General features: G+C 40.0%; 1 protein-coding gene across 2 annotated transcripts in view; it reads right to left on the bottom strand.

Annotated features, from left to right (window-relative positions):
- DUSP22 (dual specificity phosphatase 22) overlaps window positions 1-21144 on the bottom strand; it is an 89655-nt gene that overhangs the window by 48908 nt on the left and 19603 nt on the right. For both annotated transcript variants that reach the window (XM_040586882.1, XM_040586881.1), the window contains one exon: window positions 4972-5115. The gene's annotated coding sequence lies outside the window, so the exon portion shown is untranslated. The remainder of the gene's footprint in view (window positions 1-4971; window positions 5116-21144) is intronic.

The raw sequence follows: 21144 nt of genomic DNA, 5'->3' as shown, positions 1-21144 counted from the left end.
AGGCCAAATAGGGGCTTTGCGGAAGGCAGGTCTCAAAAAAAAAGCAACCAACAGTTCAGACAGGAGGAACAATGCTAGAGAATGGCTGAGAAAAGCGTATAGGATAATTTAGATGTAGGTTAGCTGCCATGGCAACCACGTACCAAATTACTGCACTTCTGTGTCTCTAAACCTGCCAGCAGCTACTTGTGTTTATATGTATTTTAGGCTTTAAAAAAAAAAATGAATCCACCTTAAAACTCACAATGGCTTGCAAATGAAGTACAGATACTGTGATTGCTGTGGGGTGTTTGATTTAAACATATAGAAACAGATATATATGAAAAATAATAGGCCTTGACAATTCTGATTAAGTGGTTACAAATATGTAATTTCTTTAACATTTATAGCAGTCAGTTCTAACCTTTAATTTATACTGCTTTGACTTGCACATATTTACCAGGACAACTTGACATCTTTACCTCCAATGCATATATAAGAATGAAATTGGTCCTAGCAGCAGCTCTGTTTGGTTTTCACTGTGACATACTGCCATGTTATAAAAAAAGTAAGATGTTTTCTTTTAATCCAGGGTTCTTTAGAAATATGGTAAAATATGGGATCGCTAAAGAATAGAAACAAGGCTATCAAAAAGCATGCTGCAAGGCACATGTATATTATTAGTTACTAAGAATAGTCCATTGCTGAGTGTGAGTGAAAATATCCACATGCGTTCCCTTGATAAGCTAGTTATGTATTCGTTTCTCTGGGCACACGTGTGTCCTCAAATGGAAAAATAATGTTACAACAACCTAACCTCTGCTTCCAGTTTATACCTATGTAATCCTAGGGGAACACAGCCTTCACACTGCCTCTCTGCGGGAAGCCAATAGACCATAATATCCATTGGACTTCTCATATACAGTCCATGAAAACTCTTCAGAGCAGTAAGATGTCAGTTTTGAAGTTCCCACTGACACTTGGTGAGCATCATTGAGACGTTCATCCATCAGTTGAGAGCCATTAGGGTGTGACCCGCCAAAGTCAGCAGGAATCTTTGAATCAGCTGCAGAAGGAGCTGTGGTCAGTGCCAGGAGATAACTCCCCATCCCACCACCATCACATGATACTCAGTGTAGACTGTGGTATTCAATAATCACAGCCTGCCTCCAGCCAAGATGTTGAGCAGAGATCTTTATTTTGACGACATTTTCCCAATAGCTTCTGCTTAATGAGATATGTCTTAAGATTTCCTGTATTTGCAAAATTGAAAAGAGTTAAAGCTACAGTTCTCTATTCCGTATTTTATTTTCTTGACCAATATCTAAGACACTAGCCCTTAAATACCGCTTATGAAAAACACAATCCAAATACTTACATTTCCAACATATTCACTATCTGAACATTCAGCTACTCTTGGGGCCCTTGCACTGTTGCTTGTACTGGTGGCTCGCTTTTGATACAACAATATTCTCATCCAGAATTAGTTACTTCATTTTTCTTGCAGAGTTTTCATTTGCTTTGGTTATTTTGCCTGCTGCAATTACCTGACTGTGGCAACAGAGTCCCTCCAAAGTGCTTCCAAGCTACCTGGTTACCTAGAAAGCCTGGCAGTATGTCTCCAGTGCATGGCCAGGACACTTCAGTGGGCTGTCTGTGAGTGAGCTGTGGGGCTGCTGAGAGCAGATGAGTGGGAAGCAGAGCACGAGCACACTTAGAGCCAAGAAGCATGCCTCCTTGGGTGTATAGGTGTAAATCACTAAGATGTTCTCGGGTTAAGCAGCATACCCTTGCCTGCCTGCCTTCTGCAAGTTATAATAAAAAATCTGTTATCTCTCTAAGTACACGGCCACCTGAGACAGCCTGGATCAGTATGATTGCAGCTACTCTCAGCAACTGTTTAGTACCTTTGGGGATGTGAATCGTGTCAAGCTCAGGAAGCAGCGGCAATGACAGGACTTCAAAGTCTACTGTTTGCCTCTATATCTCTCTCCCCATACTTCTGCAAATCCCTGTTCTTCTAACATCACCTCCCATTGAGATCTGTGTCTGCTGAGCAAAGCATCAGCTGCTGACAGACCATTCCAGTGATGTGGCCCAGTTAAGTACAGATGAACATCTGATGTTGATATGTAAACCTGTACTCTGCTGCACATGGTGTGAATTGAGGGTTATTAAATAAAAGACAGTTATTAAACTGAAGACATTTTCAGACATTAAAATATCCCATACGCCTTGTCCAGCACAACAGGCACAGTCATCAGTAAAGTTATGTCACAGAAGATAAGAATTACTGGTCTGGGATGGGTCCCATTTGCTTCCAGGTTGACAGCTCATTGATGTTTTCAACGAGTGTCTCTTTCCAAGCGACGAACTACTGAAACTGTCTTCCTTGTACATACTTTGTTCACTAAGCTGATGTCTGTCTCCTTCTGCACCTGCTGGACACCTTGCAGTTGCAGGATGTATTGCTTACTTCCGTCTCGGAGCTCTTCAAGTGTTTCTGTGATGTTTTATTGTGGTATTTTGGAATCTCGGTCAACCCCTGTGCTTAAGCACCAGCAACACCCAGCAAGCTTCTAATCTGTAAAGGGTTAATTCATGGTCTCCTTGTGGTCTCTTCTGAGGCTTTTGTTCGTTTGTTCTGGTCCTTTGGTCCTTTGTCTGGGACTTGATTACATGCACAATTTGAGACACGGGTTCTCAGGTTATATACTTTATAGTTTCACTTTCCTTTGTGAGTCCAGGTTAAATCTACTCTCTCAAACAGTTCATTTTACATACGCATGTAAAAGCAGCTGTTCTAGGTCATAGCAAAGATCCGTATAGCTCCACATCTCCTCTCAACAATGGCAAGCAGTGGACACCAACAAGAAACAGGGTGAGTACAGAGGGTTCCTTTCCCTTTTTTATCTTCCAATTTCTGGCAACAAGCAGGTAAGGTTTGTGAGCCAAAGGCACACCCAGTCCCTGGTCTGAATGTTAAGCTGGTGTTTTTATGTTAACATTTACAGTGACTCCAAGATCTCTTTCTTGAGTGACAACTTCTCATTCAGAATTGTTTGCATTTATTAAGGCTGTATTTTCCCCATAGGCATTTTTTTGTATTTATCAGCATTGTATTTTCTCTGCCATTTTACTACCCAGTTAGTTGATAACTTGAGATCCCTGTGCTGCTTTCTCAGGCAGCTTTTGCTTCTGACTGTTGGAAACAACTTTGTATCATCAGCCATCCACCGTCTTGGCTATCCACCATCTCTTCCAGCCCATTTATGAATGTGTTGGACAATGCAGGACCTCGCATGGGCTCCTTCCCCTGCCTTCCTCTTGCAACTTCCTTTAATTGTGAAAAATGATCAGTAGCTCCCACCTTTGGTTTTCATCCTCTAACCACCTCTAATCCACAAAAGGACTTTCCTTCACACTGAGGGGTTTTCATGAGCCTTTTGGGGTATCCTGTGAAAAGATTTCTGGAAAATACTATTATACAAATGCTGGGGGAAATTGGAATGGGGGGAAGGGTGAGGAGCAAGATGTATTTGTCTGTGAGACCAGAAAGTTTTTAGTCTTCCTTATGTCTAAGCTTTCCCTTAACCTAAGCAAACTGTGTAATCTGACAGAGCATTACTTGTGAAAAAGCAGTACGTTTCCACTGAAATCTGTCTGGCAATGCTGATGACACAGGCTGGATGTTCTGCTTATCAGTAGACTTACTAAGTTTTGTTTGATTAACTCATGTCTTTGAATCTGGTTCTGTAAGCAAAAATACTTCTGTCTCTTCATTGTGAACAATTGTACTTTGTTCAGAAAGCATCAAACCCACCTGGAGGGAATGCAACGGTCAAGCTCTAGCTAGGCTTGGGTAGGGTTAATGCAAATTTACACTGAAGTCCACAAAGGCACAGTCAGGGTTTGTATTTTTACTGCCTAACATGAACAGCTTATGCTGCCAGTGAAGTCAGTGAAGCTTTGTCAATGATTTCAGTAGGAAACGAACACTATTTGTCAAAAAAGATTCACTTGACCTAATCTTTTTGTAAATAAAGAAAGAAGACATCTCAGGAAATTTCACAGTGTCTTTTTTTTTCATTTGATTTTCATTTCACCTGCTTTGATGGTTACTTTATTTGTTGTCTGGCAGAAAATGAAACTCATTTTATACTCTTTTAATATCTGACTAGCGCTATAATGCAGGTAGATGGGCTTGTATTTAGGAGTGGTGCCAACACTGAGTAATTTTAATATATTATATAGTTGATAATATCTGACCAAATATTCTAGAATAAGTCACTATAGAAATGAAGGTAGGTTTCCTGTGTGGCTTACAATATCGTACTAAAATACAAAAGAAACCTGACTGGGTTTCAGTTATGAAATAATAGATACTGAGCCATTTTCAGATTTGCTCCATATTGCCAAAGTGTTTAAGCAGGTGTGTTTCACAAAGTTTGTGAAACAAAAGCTCAGCTGAAAGCAAATCAACATTAGGAAGCAAAACCAGTGCTGAGTGATAGTGCTTAAAAACTGAGAAACAAGAGTGGTTTTGAACAGCAACTGAAAAGATGCTTTGATGTTTTTTAAAGCACTCCCTTATACTCGAAAAACATGTTAGAGTTTTATGCAGTTACGCACAAGACATTGCACCTTATATTAGTGTTACTTCTGTAGCTTTGATTATACCCAACAAATATTAACTTTTTTCTTGTAATACAAGCATGTCAGCCATCTTTGAAGATTAGGAAAACATGTTCATGAACCTAACTGCTAAAAAAATACTTGTTGTTTTTTTTTTTCCAGAGCATTATCTAACATACACAAATGAGGAAAAATGGCAATGAACCTAAAATCCTCAGTATCTTCACATGACCAGCAATTATCCTGTCAGTTTGTAGGAAGAGGGAAATCTCTTTGTAGCAAATGCAAGTGTAGGCCAAAAAAAAATTTGTTCGCTGAATTGTGATATCTGTAATCAATATCTTAACTCAGCCTCACCTGAGAAAGTACACTGGAAGCTGAATGCCTTCTATTGCCCTGCAGAACGACGAGTGGTCTCCCTCTGAAACATGGCAAGGCTCAGCAGTAGCACAGGCAGAAGGGTTGCAGAGTGCTAGCAGATGCAAAGGTGGACAAGGTGACCTGAGAAGAAATTAAGAAAATTAAGAATTCTGGCTGATTTTACGTAAGTCTCTAAAAGCCTTGAATTCATTTGACTTCACTGAAGGCAAATAATTTCATGCCTTAAAGTGTACAGAAGCCTTTCGACAGCAGGGCTTGTATTGTGTGGCTCTCTGACATGACTTAGGAAGATAAGACATGAACAATGGAGAGTTATTAACATGAATAATTTTCCATGCAAATTGGAAGCGCCACAGAATAGAGTGGCTGCAGTTTAATGGCACCAAGTTGTCTGCAGGGCTGAGCATAAAATATCACAGTAGGAAAAAAATAACAAAGACAAAAGCTAATAGAACAAAACTGCTTTCAAAAATGAGCTGGTGCAGCTGGACCACAAGATCCCTTTTCCTGGAAGTGTTTCCAGAGTTTCAGTGCTCAGAAAACATGCCTGAAAAGCCAGAGCTAAAAAACAACTGCATATTTTCCAAACCTGAAGACTTTCACAAACCCAATGCATGAATCTAAACATCTTCACCAGATTCACCTTCATTCCACATCTTGGGGTCAGCAGGATTATGACAGATGTATTCGCAAAAGGCTAGCATCTATATTAATCAAATATGTCGGCACCTCCAATACAGAAAACAGAAGCAACATTAGGTATGAGCAAATTAATGTTTCCACATGCCACTTTATATGTTGTCTTTTCTGAAAGAAGAGTCTTCAGTAGAAAGGATGTAGGAAGGAGGAGGGCTAGTGGAAGTTAGGTACTGGGATACATGTTCCCTGAGGTAGGTAGTTGCTGCTGTGACTTTCCCAAGACATATTTCTGCTATGTGTGTTGCTACGACTCACAGCTGAGCAGCAGAGCTGGTGCTAGTCCAGGTGGCAATAGCTTATGCTGCTTGAAATACCAGTCCCAAGAAGCCCAAGGGAAAAAAGTTCACACAGAAGACAAAGAGGTAGCAGCTGTTCCACTGGCTCTTCTGTCCTCTCCTTGTTAAAGCCTCCTCCGCTTATATGTAACTGACACCCACAGGAGTGATCAAACAGAAAAAAAGTATTTCCATTTGACGTTTTGGTGGGCAATCTATATAGCAGAAGGGTGCTGCCTGAAACACGCAGACCTCTTTTGGTTTATTCACTCTGACAGTGGGGATTATTTTAAAATGTAAGTGACAGGAAATAATGTTTTCTGTAGTTTGTCAGAAAACAGAACAAGGCAAAGCACCAACTCTGAAGGAACAGGACCTATGACATCCTGTCGATGATGCACATTCATTGCCTCTCTACCCACAAAAGAAATCTGAAATAGACCTTTCATAAAAGGGGTTGATTTTGCTGAGTCAAATCAAACTACTGTATGTCTCTGTCTTCAGAAACTCCTCACATAGGTGATGTTCTTCTAAAAACCAAAAGGTGACAGTCAGCCAGCTCCAGTCCATCAAACGCAACATTCACTGAAATGAATAGAGCTGTGGCCCTTCTAAGTCTGCAAGTTTTCTGACAAGTTGCTGACACAGAAAAGGTCACTTAACCATTTCTAGTCCTGTGGATGGATGGGTGGGTGGATGGATGGATGGATGGATGGATGGATGGATGGATGGATGGATGGATGGATGGATGGAAAGGAGGAAGAAGTGATTCCCTCAGAATAAGACTACTGTATGTCGATGTTTGGGAAGTCTACATTGCTGCTGCCTCTGTGAGCCTTTCTGTGGTTACACAGGATTTTGGTCTCTGTGCCATTAGTCTGCCACTTTCAATGCATACTTGATTGTCTACTCAAAACTGTGATGCCAAGTGTTAAAATCAAGAAGTTGATTTCCTCTGCTCATGTGGCAAAGCCAGAATGAGGAAGAAAATTCTTTATTTTGTTGCAGTGATGAATCATTAGTCAATCCAACAGCCAAAGCACAAGTTTTTGGCATATGTGGAAGCAAGATTACCCTGTTTCTGCAGTACATATTTATCCTTTCCCTTAATCTTTGTCCCTCACTCATCTCACCGTTCCTCCCAGTCCCCTTCTTGCTCCCAAATCACAGCTCCAAGCCTTACTTTCATTCTCTAGAGACCAAACTGCAGGAGAATAAAACATAAAGGGTAGATGGGTCAAACATTAGTTACAGCTGACTGCTTCCTTCCCTTTTTATGAGTCTGCCTTTTACCTTCATTTCCACCCTCCAAGAATCAGCCACTGAAAGCAAAAGTCACCATGCAGAGGAGTTTGATTCTTGACCTTTCTTCCAGAGGAGTGGCTGAATTCTTCCAGCTAAACTGGTTTCCAGTGTAAAAGTAAAGTTGGGCTTTCAAGCAAACCAAAATATCTACTTTCTAAACCAGTTTATGGGAAGAAATGGGATGAAAAGAGATGAAGATGGGTATTGTTAAAACTTCAATGCTTTTACCAGCAAATTCATCATTTTCCATGAAAATAATCTATTATTTAAAAGTAATCAACATTTTCTATGGGGAAAACACATCTCAAGTCAGTAAGCCTTCCTTCCAAACTACATGTTCATCTGGAAGCTTTGGAGCTTGAGAATAATTCACAGGTACATATATTACCTACAGGGGTGTTGAACATGCTGCCGTATAAGATACAGACTCAGAAGACTCCATCATGAAACAAAGGTGGCTGATGAAGGATGTGTTTAGACATCTATTCAGGTAGGTGCCAGGAAAGTGAATAGGTAATGGCTGTCACTAGTCTCTCCTACGATACAAGAACTAAGGGGCATCAGGTAGGACTTGCACAGAGCAGGCTGGAACAAAGGCAGTGGTCCTTTATACTTTGAGCTAAACTGGGAAAATCCTTGCTGCAAAAGAGTGTGTGTACAAGGGTGCTGTGTATGGGCTCAGTAAGCAACTGGAAAATCCATAAAGGATCACTGAATAGGAAAGCCCCTGGCAATGGAAGTCCATGACCTACACATTACTGAAGGACAGGATAAGATTGTGGAAAAGTCACTATATCCTTACCTGACCTTTTAATTCACCACTAGGCATCTGCCGTCAGCCACCACTGGAAAAGGGCTAAAGGACATTCCATCTGACCAGCCTGACCAGGTACAACTGTTCCTTTGTTCTTCAGCTTTGACTCAAAGTAAGGATCTTCTGTCTACAGCAGTATCTGCTGCTCACGGAGTTCACCAAAGGCATTGTTCAGCATTATGAATTCAGCCAGACTTAACATGTCAAAGGCAGATTTACTCTGTAAAGTGCTTCCAGTAATGGGGTTTCACATTTGTCATCTTTAGTATTTCCCATCAAAATGTGCTTATTTTCAAGTATAACATGATGGCGTAAATCCAGCCTGATCTCTAAAGTTCGTGATGGCTCCTTTCCTTCTTGAAATTTTTCTCCAGAAGATCACATTACGTCCCTTAATATTTTCTGTGCAAACTCGCTGCTTTCAGAGAGACTGGAATATAATGTGAAACAAAGGAAGTGCTCCTGTATACAGTGAGTCAAGCTGTGGAAGTCCTTGCTGCAAAAGACTGAACTTTTTCACACAGAACTGAATCGACTATTGCCTCCCTTAGCTGGTCACAACTACAAGCTGGGCAGAGATAAAACCAGGGGAAACCACCTTCTCTGGTCACCAGTGCAAGTGATAATGTCATCTATTCCTACAGAAGATGGAATTCTTCCATGGTCACTTCAGAACAAAGTCACATTTAAACTGGCCTTCGGCTCTTCTTGACTTTAGACGCAGATCTCGCTTTAGTGAGCCTTCAGTGACTATCACGATCTTGGTTTGTGTCTGACCAGAGAGAAACTTGTGATTTAAACAAAAATGCAGGAGAAACAGTGACAGTTATGTGGGCAGCAGCGAAGTCAGAAGCACTACACATCTTGGAAATGAGAGACAGCCCCTCAAGTTACTTCTCGATAAAGAAACAGAAGGAAACTATCCAGTTCCTGAGATCAGGTACCCACCTTAGCTGCATCCTAACATCAGCTTGACTGGAGTTTGACCTCAAAACACAACTGTTCCTATTTCACTTGTGTTCACTATTGTTTCACTTGTGTTCACTATTCCACCTCGGCAGGGAAGCCTAGATGCATAACTTGTGAGGAACTACAGCGCACTCCCACTGTAGTAATCTGGAACTTACATAAGGTGCAAGTGTCTTCCTAGGACCTGGAGTGAACTACTTCTACTACGAAATTTTAATTACCAGCTGAATAAACATCCAGGTTGCTGTTCAGCTGGAAGCCTGCTGCATGCTTTGCATGCTTGTTGTGTGCTTGTGACATTCAAGTTATTGTTTCATTATTTTGTGGCCCCCTGAGACACCCTTTGATAATAAAGTAGTTCTGCCTTGCCTTGGGCAGGGTGTCACTCTGTGTGTGGCACAGAGATGAGAAAACTGACTTGGTCCGGCACCTACACAAGTACACGGCATTAGTAGATTGTGAGATGTAACTCCTAGTCTCAAATATTATTACTTATGCATTTTTTCCATCACAGTTAATATTCTGAGTAGTTTCAATTGTCATCTATGGGTAGAATTTTCAAAACCACAAAGTGTCAGCCTAACTCTGCTTCCACCAAAATTGACAGTGTTTTTATTGACTTTGGTTTTAGGTGATGGTTGCGCACTATGAGGCATTTCATCTTGTACAATTTTGAAAGCCAAAAAGAATCTCCAAACAGAAGACCCACTGTTGAAGGCATTCTGGCTAAATTAAATCCTTCTTTTTAATTCTGGCTCTCATTCCCCAGAATGTTTTAAACATTAGGAAAGGTATCTGACCATGAACATTTCAGACAGATGGAGACATAAACCTGGGTTAGAAATATGGGCAGGTCAACCACTGAAAGAGATAACATCTGCAAAATCATTTAAGAATTAACTATCTACCAATGTAAATAAACTTAAGTTCTTATCCCTAGAGCTCATAGAAGTTTTTTAGAGAAGTCTCAACTCTTTCTGTACCATACTTCAAGGGCTTATATGAAATTGCTTTTGACCTGCCAGTCCTGAAACGTCATTCACTGACAACTCCTGGCACTTTATCCTAGTGCTGAAATCATCCTTTTAAAATTAAATGATTGTACCATTCTCCAGCATCCAACACGGTCCTCTAGAGTTTCACGCCTGGTCACAGGGAGGGTGGTTAAGCACTCCAACAGGTGCCCAGAGAGACTGTGTGTAACCAAAACCCAACTGGGCAAAGCCTAAGCAACCTGATCTGACTGTAACATGCACCCTGTTTTGAGCAGGAGCTTGGACGAAGTGACCTCCAGAGATCCCTTCCAACCTCAGTTAGTCTCGGACTCAATGATTCTGCTTTTTCTCTTATACCATTTACTGCTAAGGGATCTCACACAAAAACGCAGCTATACAATATACAAGCTCTCCCCTGCTAGCCTTAGCCTTTCACAATGTTTTCCTTGGACCTTTCCTCTGCCATCCTAATGAATACCCTGTTTCAGTATTTTCTCAAGATGTCTAGCCATCAGCTTTAAAGACAACACAGAACCTTAAGCTGTTCTCCCAAAATTCTTCTCCACATTCTCACTCATCAAGACAACAGGCACATCTTCAGCTCAGTCTCACTGTTACGTGCCATCTTTTACTTATCCAGCTCTGTAAACCTACATATTAAGCTGTATCTAAATGCTGCAGTTCCTTTATACATCAGATCTCTTACACGTATCCCTTCCTTTCAGTCACCAAGGATCTAAGATAGGGATCCAGAGACCTAAGTCTTATATTTAGTATTATATCTACTTCTATACATGATTTTGTGTGATTTTTTCTCTGCAGTTTTTCATGACTCACTTAAGATATTCTACAGTATCACAATTTTTTTGCTTACCATTATTATTTTTCCTTTTGTTAAAATAGTTCATCTCCTTAGTTAATTAAATATCATTTCTGTAAGCAAAAACAGAAGATTCATTCCATGATCTTAGCTCTCTTCCCAGATCTCCTGTCCCATCTTTATTACTGGGTGACAGGAAGGGTGGTAGCAAAGATACTGGATTCGAGATTCATAAAACCTGGGGTTATTTCCTGCATTTCAGTGGGTCTAGAGTGCAGAGCTTCACATGAATTAATTCAGAGACAACAGCAGTTCAGCTGGAATAAAAGAAGACTTTGAAACATCTACTTTACATTGTGAAAGCAAAATTCTTTATTTAAAGCTGCCTTTGGTATCCATCTACCTATTGAAGTCTAAAGGGTAAACGTATCTAAAGGCTATGCTAAAAACCACACCTGAGGAAAATGGGGTAACGCTCTTTCCTCGCTCTTACCTTTCTTCATCTGCTTATGCTGATCGTAATATCTTTGTAGCCAGGAATATATTTTATTACATGTTTCCAAAGCCTAACTGGACATCTGCTCTTTTGAATGAATATAGGGATTTAAGCAGAAATTAAAGAAAAATACCAACAGGTTTTACTGCTTTGCCTTTTAAAGGGCAGCCTTTAAAAAATGCATCTTTCCTTACGCTGCAGCCTTCTAGAAGAGAAAATTCCTGCTTTCTAAGAGAACCAATGAGATTAACTTCTGTCATTTCATTGTGGTCCTTAAGTAAGGCTAGGAAATGCAGCTGAAACTAAAATCTTCCATACAGTTTCTGTTTTCTGTGTGTATTTTTGAATATCAGGTGACATATGTGGGTGGGGGAACTTGAAGATTAGCCTTAATCAAATCTCAGCTTTTGCTGGAACTTCCCAAAGCCTTTCTCACCCTTTACTCCTGACTGAAACATTTTGCTAGTTCTGGGTGCATTCCAATTAGAACTTAAAATACTCGATTTTGGGTTTTCTTGCAGTGTTCCAAGTACTTCCAAGTTCCATTTCATCATTCAGATCTATCCCTTTAGTCTTCTGTCCTGAAGTTAGCTCTAAAATGTTACCTCTGTGTCTGAAATACAGGCCACATTCAAACAAATCTTCTGGTGATTTCCAAAAGACTTTTGGTCTGAATAAGGAGGGAAAAATTGATCTTCTACCACAAGCAACGGAGATTAAATGTACAGGACTGAAGCAGACTGAACCCATACTTACAGCAGCTTCTTGATACCATTTTAGGAAGAAAAATGAAAGGTAGCTTCACTATGTTTCTGTGTAGAAAGATTGCTCATCCCAGTCATGATCAGCAGAAGAAATTTCTAATATAAGAGGGTGGGTTCATAAAGCAGAAGTTGGAGAGTGAACAAATAATCCAGAACAAAGTAAACTCTTAACCATCTTTCTCAGATGAAAAAAATAATCTTCGTAAAAGGAAAAGGAAAATGTAAACTTAGAGCTAGAATTTATGATCAGAAAGAAGATACTTGTGAAAAGAGGTTGATTTCACTCAAAGAAGCCCAGCAGAGCAGAAGTGTTAAGATGAGTCCTTGCTGCTATCTAGTGTCTAACAGAATGGGTCTCCTTTCCCGTTGAGGACTTGAAGGATGTTACAGAGTATGTGCTAACTGATACGAGAAGCCATCAATTTCTTTCAAGTGATAGCTAATTAAATATGCTGTGATTTTTCCTCTTCAGTTCAGCTTGCTTTCAGTTGCTCATACCTTTTCTTTAGCTTTCTCTTTCTTCTCACCTCACAAGTAGAATTTTTTATCTACTTTCCTCATTTAACATCTTCTCTTGCCATCATGATCCCTTTCTGTTCCAGCTCCTGGTCTATTTTGCACCTCCTTGTATCACTCCCTTTCTCTTTTTTTTAACCTTTTTTCCTGTCTGTTTCTCCTTGCAACACAAATAACCTTGATTATATTCTGTCCTTAAGTCTGCTACTTCTACAGCTTTTACTCTGCCACCTCTGTTAGAATAAGTTTCATTAGGGAGCAGGTAAATATAATTTTTAATGATAAGACAAAATGCCTATTAAGGTCAATATTCACATACAAGAAATTGACACAAATATGAGCAGCAAATTTGTCTCATCAAAATCAGTGCAATGTTAATATAGCTCTTCCTATTGATTTTAAAATATATTTTTCTGAACTCTTAGCAATTATTTCTAGTTGTTAATTTCCGATATCTGTGTTATTTTTCTTCCTTTTCACCATGCACCTGTATTAGTTTGGGATTGTTTTGACTAGTTTGCATTGCATTGGTGAGGTTCCTGGTTTGTGTTGGGTTTTTTTTTACTAAACCACTCGCTCAGTTTTTATTCCTTACATGCATTTTCATTTCTTTCAATGAATTCATCCTATACTACCAGTTTTCTCCCTTAACTAGCTATAGCTGTTTCCTGCAGGCTTTACACTTGGAACATGGAAGAGCTTACTTAGCAATGTGTTCTCCCTTAGCAAGTAAGCCTAACTAATGGTTTCAGATACTCCAGGTATGTTGAACATGGCACCAATAAGCACACTGTCTAGAGCTGGTTTTTTAATTACAACTCAGGCCTCCTCCCGCTCAGTTCCTGGCAACTGAATTCAACCGAACTATTTTCACCATAGTCTCTAGTGACTTCTTCTTGTTTACAATTCTAGTGCTGCAGGCTTCTCATTCTTGGTCTGCCAGTTGTTCTTGACACAAATTTGACACTCATCGTCTTCAGGGTCTCCATTTTCTCCTAATTCTCCTCTGCCCTCTATAACAGCTCACAGAGCTACCTGGAGGCATCTTCATTCCACTCCAGCACTCCAAGGGGGATGGGATGTTCTGTCAAACCCCAGGTTTGGTTCCCTTCCCTTGTTCTGCCCCTTATCTCCGAATAATCACTCCCCCACTGCACTTAACAACTTCATGCTCATCACTTACAAATTCACGTTTCCACTCTAGGCATGAATCATTTTAGCCAAGCTAACAACTCAGCCCCTTTCTGACAACTCACTGTGGATGTGTAATCATCACTGTAAGCTTCACATAGTTAATCATTCTCCCCCAGTAATTTCTTTTCCTACCTTGGTCAACACAGTCTTGCACCATGCAAATGTTTCAGCAGATGAACTTTATACCTTGATACTTTGATTTCATCTCCTTTCTTAAGAGATAGAGACTCTTACTTAAGAGTAAGAGACATCTCTTACTCTTGCTTTTCATCATATTAAGTATAACCCTAGCAGTCTTCTGTTTGTGGCACCTGTCACAGTCTAGCCCAAACCTACCTACTGCGTTGTTCGCTATTGAAATGCTGAGTATGAGAGGGTCCTTCCAAGTAACCTGTGACACAGCCACCTGTCAAATTCTGAGATCTACACTTTTGTATTTTCTTCTAGCCTACTTATGTGCGCATTCACATTTCCCTTTAAAATGCTCCTTTGTTATGTGTACTAAAAAATTACAGTACAGTGAGATCAATTCAAGTTCCCTGTTCCTTACCAGACTGTGGTCCTCTGTTATCTTGTGGGGTTATTCTTAGATTATTAGCTCTAAGAGGAGACAACCACCTTGATAGCAATGGGTTTTGCGGTACCTCCATAAAAATTCTGATTTTAATAGAAATATATGCAAATTAATAAAGAAATGAATAAATAATAAGTTGTCCTTGTATTAATGTTATGGTACTCTACAGTATTCCTGAACACTATAACGCTTCTGTAAATCACACATTTTCCAAATAAAATTTGCTTCTAAAGTATCCTGGCTGAGATTCGTAAATGCTTGCATAATTCAGATGATTGTGTCCTGAATTTCACAGTTCAATCACACTTATTTATAGTAGATGCATCAGTAGCTCCCTTATGCCACCACAGTCCAGTAAAATAAGTATACTGTAAAGAATCTACTACAACGGTAAAGTGTTGCACAAAGCCTACTGCAAATGAGTTTTACTCTAGTTTCCAAGTACAACCCATACAACATATATTTTCAATCTGGACACCCTGGGAAATCAATAAGCAATAAATAAGTACAGTACAAGCTAAGAGCTCTGATGAGCTCACTTACATCTGAGCATTTTTTAAAAATACTTTTCTATAAATCAGCATCCAGTGCATTGCAGAGATACATCTACATGTTAGACTACTGGAATATGATATAATTGCCAGATGAGGTGATTATACTGTTGAACAACCAAAAAAAAGGCTTTCTATATATAGAGTTCTATTTAAACAGTGCAGATTCTTGATCTATATATAAGATTTTACAAGAGTATAACTGGAAAGAACAGCTACAGAAATTGCTAGAAAATAAAAACTTGAGTTGGCAACCAAAGGACATCTATAAATATATTGTATAACCAGTTACTATACACAGGCACATGTAAAAATTTCAGGGAAAGGTGGCAATGATAGAAATAGCTTTAGAAATAGAAATGCTACATACTATACAAACTTCTTAAGAAGCGGAAGCAATTTGACTTTTTAATTTTTTTTCTGAATTTAAATGAATGAGGTTTTTCTCATTAAATGCTGTGTGGCATGCTATAATTAATGTAACACTACACTCTGCTGAACGACATACCTGATTTATTGAAGGAGATGCCAAGGTAAGGAAAATAAAAGAAACCTGTGCTTTTCACCTTTCAGGGAAGTTCTTATGGGACCCAAAATTGATCGACATTTTTATCAACATTTGAATATTTCTTAACACATCTGCTGCTGCCACCTATCTTACAGTTTTTATAAGAGGGGAAAAAAACCAGCACTGTACTCTTCCTAGTCCTTCATCTATAGTAGATCAAACCACTAACACTTTCATTATCATTTTGCTAGAAAATTATATTCTGGTTTAAAGATCCTGTGAAAGAAACTGAAAAACTTCCATTGGTTTGGATGGGTTCAAAACTGAGGTTCAAACAGATGCCTTTTTCTGAGTTGTTCTCACAGAACAAACTACCTAAATGGAGGCAAATGTATATGTAAATTCTCATCCTAAACACAGCGTAGCATGATGTCCACAGTTAACTTTACCTAGTGATAAGTTAGATCAATGGCATAATGCCCTTAATAAAAAATGGACCTGAAAATAAATAGTAAAAGAATGGGTTCAACTTCTAGGTATATTCACAAGCAGCTGAGCTTATCTTATATCTTATACAGCCTGTTTCCTATTGTACTGTACTGGCTCATGTAGTCACATGCATAGAGATACCTTCCCTGAATAACACCTTACCAGCTTGTGACCCAACGTGGTAGATAAAATTTCTACATACGAACTAGTGAACCTAAGCTTTATTTTTTAAGTCTGCAAACATCAGAGGCCACCTCTGTTCTTCTTTCATCTGGTGAAATCCTGACACGTTTACTCAGCTTTTCCCCAGTGCTTTATCAGGCAAAAATTCCCATAGCTTTTCACAACTTGCTTTCACCAACTTTCCAAACTCACTATTTCCAGGGAGTAGGACCAAGGTGGGCAGCTTGTTTCATCGTGGAACATCTAGTAGGCTTAGCTCTTGAGTCTACATGTCCTTCCAGCCCAATTAAGTCTACTGGTGTGCACTGAAGATTGTCTACACAGATGTCTTTGGTTCTCTGAAGCAATTCTACGTCCTTTACACCCTTCTCTCCTCTTGTCCGGCTTCCTGGGACTCCCCCAGTTGTGGCTGAATATGGATTTCCCCCTAAATGGGGAAGTTTCCCAGAGCAGACAAGACTCACAGAGAAATGAATGCAAGTCTCCAATTGTACTGAGCATTGAAAAGATCGCCCAAGGGTCTAACGGAGGGACAATTAATTTCTTTCCTTGAACTACCTCCTCTCTGAATCTTCTGCTCACACTTCAGGGGGGAGGAAAAAAAAAAAAGCAAACACTGAAAAATATGTACAAGAATGATGATAGTCTAGCAGGGGATCCCTAGACCAAAGTGGAAGCAGGGATAAAGAGTATCATGCATGCAGATAGGACATTTCTTCCAAATTCTGGTTTTGAGAAAATAGCCTGAGGAAAGACTAAGGAAAACCTGACGACCACGTTCTGCTTTATCACACTTGAGAAGCAGACAGAAGAGCTGAAACTCTCAGGAAAGCTGGAAGGGAGAAAGTCCATCCTGGTAACACTTTTCAGATCCAGCCCAGGTTATCTCTGGAGGAGGCAACCAGAACAAGAGGGCAGGATAGGCCAATCCAACTGACCTTGGAAGGGGTTTGGCTGTGTCTACAGATACAGCTTTGTGGTTAACGATGCTCCTTCCTGATAACAGCACAGGAATCCAGTCCTACGTCCAGAAGAGGCAACAGGAGTTTGACCTCAATAGGATCATGACTAATGAGATCCATACTGTACCAGGCATTGTTCTACTGCATGTGGTTTAACCCCACTGAAACACAGATGAGGGCAGGACAATCTCTTCCTTTAGTGTTATTTTTCCTCTAATATCTACTGCTTCGAAACTTCCCCTTTTGTTCCACTCTATACTATGTTCTGTCTTCACGATTCACAAACTTTCTATTCTCTATATTCTTCTTCTTTCATTTTGGCTTAGTGATTCACCCGCATCTTCATTAGGGTCAAGAACAGCTTCACATGATATGATGTGTGAAACGTGGGGGCATTTACAGGAACTTAGAAGCATTTCTATAAATTCCTATCAAGAAAGGAGCTTTGTAAATCAGAATTTGGGGCTTTTTTCAAGTAAAGTAGTTTCACAGAGTGTCTTACTTCAGTGGTTTCCCTTTGTAGAAAAAAGAAACTAAAAATAATCATTATTATATCATAATGGTATGATCTCAAAAGTTTTAAAACAACCTTTAATTAGCTCAATGCTTTTTGCATCTGTTAGTGTTTACAATGTAGTAGTGCAACCAATATTTTTTTCTTTGGATTATTGCTTTGAAGGATAAATTTTGTAGCTGCAGTTTGATGGATGCATGTCACATAGTATGAATTCTTTCACCCACAATTCCAGTTCTGCCTTTTCTCTTGTGTTAGTGACAAAAAGAAGCTTCAAACACTGAAATTCATATCTGGGCTTGTAACTGAATCCTGGAGCTTCCAATTTGATGTCCCACTTCCTTCCTTGTCTCTACTTCTACTAGATTGTGCCACAGATACTAATTCATGCTAAGTTATTACTTTCTCCCCCTATTTTAAGAAGGCATGAGTGAGAAAGAGCCATAGGGAAAAAATCTGTATTAATAGTTTCTTGTGGGTGTCTGTCAATATATCTTGTCATAATCTAAATCAGGGACTGACTATTACGTGAAGAATATGAAAATGGAAGAAATTAAAAATGAAGAAGACTGTGAATTTCAACTCTAATATTCTCTTTTTTTGCATGCACAGATTAATACTAGCTTAATAACCAAAGAAAAAAATGAACTTTAATTAATCATGTAACCAAAAATCCTAGAAGGAAAAGATGCTGTTCAGAGCGGAATAGAGTTATTTTGCTATTTTGCACTAAACGCTCCCTTTTTTTTTTTAAAAAAAAAAAAAGACAATAAAGCAATAACATTATTTTCAGTTAGAGACTGGACACAACTTTACTCACACCAGTGTTGCCTGGGGTCCAGGTTTAATCTTTACACTCTCCTTCAGTTTGATGCAATAAGCAAAGGAACATGACTCTTACTTGTACTAGGTAGTTCATCAAGATTGATGCCCAGGTATTAATGCCAAGACTTTTCAACTGTAACCTGCAGTCCCTGTCCTACAGTCCTGCTCCGTTGTGGATTTGAATGCATCCAAAATCTCCACGAAAAATACCCCAGATTTGGGTGGAAAATCTGCCAAATGGCCATATATTGTTTGACCTCAGTGAATGACCAAAGCCAAGCTCTTCAAGAGTCAGCCATCAGGATCCATCTTTTGGTTAGCCTGACACACAGCCTGAGGCTATCGTCACCACACTGATCTTTAGTACATAACTTATTTCAAACTGCTAGGCAGCAAATCTGGTTACTGAAGGCCACAGCAAGAGTACATGCTGCATGATCTTAATCAAATATGCTTACATTATAACGTCAAATAACCTCTGCCCAGTGTAGCACAATTATGGGTGAAACCAACAGCTGCTAATAGTCTAACCACTACACCAAAACCCCTTGCCAGATTTTACTCTTGCACTCCACCATCCCCTACTCTGCTTCCTCCTCTACAACTCACCCTGTTCTAAGGGCAAATTCCCAGAGACATCCATTCCCCTGTTCATGATTTTCTCTAGAAGGCATCTGCCAGTTGTTAGCAACAAACAAGGATTTGTTTTCAGACTTCAGGCAGGTGAACCTTTCTTTCACCAGCCACAATGTGTTGCTTACTCTGGGGAAACAAGTAGCTGCATAGCAATTGAAAAGAGTCAGCCAGTATTTTTGTGACTTGAATAAAAATGAAAAAATGGACACAAGCACCTCCATGCGGAAGGCTGACACCTTGCAAAGGGAGCCAACAGAAGAAACAGCCACCTCCTCTGCTTCCCTGAGTGGCCACACTGGATCTGTCAACTGTTCTGTGCAAAGCATTTGTACCCACACCCAAAGAATGGAAAATCTCTACAGCGCTGTGCTAGGTTAAGAAATGGGACCCCCTTGCAATTATATCAGCAACTCTCCTCTGCTCTGAAAATTTTCCTGAGTGGGAGTAGTGCGATGAAGCAGAAAGCTGGCTTAGCTCCTGAAAGTGCCAGATGGGCACTGGAGAGAAATCTTGCCATAAGCTGCAAGCCACAGAGAACAACTTTCCAGGAAGGGAAAGTCCCAGAAACTACCAGCAGGAAAAAAGCCTGTGGGAAAAACAAGTCACAGCCTTTTCCAGCCAAAATTAGCCTCACTTCAGGTATCACTGAACATTCATTCTATCACTCCCTCGAAATACTGAAGGGAATGACCCAGTATCAGACACAGATGAAGGTAACCAAGCAGCTTACCATTTTCCAAAACATTGCAATACATGTATGATGTGCCTTTCCTTCATGTTCATGCCAAACATCTTCTGAAGGAATTCCATTAGCACTCTAGGATGCACACAAACCATTTGCTATTGATATAAAACATCAGTCTATCCACTTGTTGTAGCAGGGCTGCAGTGTTTTTCAAATAATTTCAGACAGGGAAACACACCAGATAATGACAGCTGTTTAAAGGTACACCACACCATTTCTACACACTAACCAGCACAAGCAGATTCCTCATAGCACACAGAGGCAAAAGAAAACCTTCCCCATCAGGGCCACTTCTATTTTCTTTGCTGCTGAGTCAGCATCACATTTGCCTTTTGACTGATCCCTGAGAAACTTCTCTTTGCAACACTGCATTTTGCTATCTTCCCATTACCTCCCACTTGAAACCTGGAGGAAAGCACAAAATGGTATAAAGATGATCCTGATTTGTGGCGCTTGCAAGATATCCAAAGCTATTCGGTTTCTCTTTTGCCATAGACTCCCTCTGAACAGTGCTGGGCAACATGCATCATCTCTGTGCTCAGACAAGAACAACTTATTTTTCGTAAGAGTACAGTCACTCAGATACCATAAAACAAATATAAAATTTAACACACAGCCTCTTGTATGCCCTTCAAAAAGAAAGGCTGGGTGGGGGGCAGAAGGGTTCCCCTGCATTGGAGGCCAAATCGTAACATTTAGGAATTTTCTATGATTAATAACTCATTGACCTGTGAGTTTCAGAGAACACTCGCAGTGCCTTTATCATCCTTGTTACCTATTGCCTCTCACTTGCAGCGGATGTGGGTGCTGTGGGCTACCAGAAAATGTTGGTAGAATATGTTCCTCTTGCTTGAGAGCACATTTCACAGTGAAACTAACTGATCATGAATAATTCCATACCACAGCCTTGGACCTTGTTTGTATCTGGATGGGAGGTATCAAGCAAGCCAAAATGCAGGGACAATGCTGGGAGCTGCACACAAGCATTCCCGGCTCCCAGTCAACCTTCCCTCTGGGACAACGAGCTGAAAACACTGTGCTGATGCCCTGCGAAGGACAGAAAACACATCAGGGATCTTCTGTCCTGGTTTTGGCTGGGATACAGTTAATTTTTCTTCTTAGCAGCTAGTGCAGTGCTGCGTTTTGGATTTGGTGTGAGAACAATGTTGATAGCACACTGACGTTTTTAGCTGTTGCTGGGTGATGTTTATATCAAGACAAGGACTTTTCAGTTTCTCAGGCCTTTCCAGCCAGAGGGCTGGAGGGGCACCATAAACTGAGAGGGGACACAGCCAGGACAGCTGACCCAAACTGG

This window comes from Falco naumanni, chromosome 3 (assembly GCF_017639655.2).
Source record: "Falco naumanni isolate bFalNau1 chromosome 3, bFalNau1.pat, whole genome shotgun sequence".
Lineage (NCBI taxonomy): Eukaryota > Metazoa > Chordata > Aves > Falconiformes > Falconidae > Falco > Falco naumanni.
The sequence above is the reverse complement of the archived record's forward strand: the minus strand, read 5'-3'. Positions and strand labels throughout refer to the sequence as shown.